Source organism: Alexandromys fortis, unplaced genomic scaffold (genome assembly GCF_014885135.2).
Source record: "Alexandromys fortis isolate MF-2015 unplaced genomic scaffold, M_Fortis_MF-2015_v1.1 scaffold_51, whole genome shotgun sequence".
Classification (NCBI taxonomy): domain Eukaryota; kingdom Metazoa; phylum Chordata; class Mammalia; order Rodentia; family Cricetidae; genus Alexandromys; species Alexandromys fortis.
This window is the reverse complement of record NW_026067925.1, coordinates 1,420,084-1,420,704: the sequence shown is the minus strand read 5'-3', so window position 1 is coordinate 1,420,704 and position 621 is coordinate 1,420,084.

Sequence of the window (621 nt, the reverse complement as noted above, 5' to 3'; positions counted from 1 at the left end):
AAGAAGAAGAAGAAGAAGAAGAAGAAGAAGAAGAAAAGCTTGTGACCATTTTGTATGGCTTGTCTGGAAACTTCTGTAAATCTTATGTTTTAGTAAAATATTTTTTGTTATTCTGAAAAAAAAAAGACCCTATGCTGGCTAGTTTTGTGTCAACTTGACACAAGCTAGAGTCATTAGGGATGCAAGAACCTCAACTGAGAAGACGTCTCCAACCAGATTGATCTATAGGCAAGCCTGCAAAGCATTTTCTGAATTAGTGATTGATGTGTGAGGGCCTAGCCCATTGTGGGCTGTGTAACACCTGGGTCCCTGCTCCTGGATGTTATAAGAAAGCAGACTGAGCAGGCTAAAAGGAGCAAGCCAGAAAGCAGCACTCCTCCATGGTCTCTGCTTCAGTTCCTACCTCCAGGTTCCTGCCCTGTCTGAGTTCCAGCCCTGACTTCCCTCAGTGAAACACTGGTGTGGAAGTATAAGCTCAATAAAACCTTCCCTCCCCGAGTTGCTTTTGGTTGTGGTGTCTTATCACAGTAACAGAAACCCTAAGACAGACCCTGTCTCAAAAAAAAAAAAATTCCACCAAAACATTCAAAAGCTTTTGTTGTTGTTGACAGAATAGAGCCT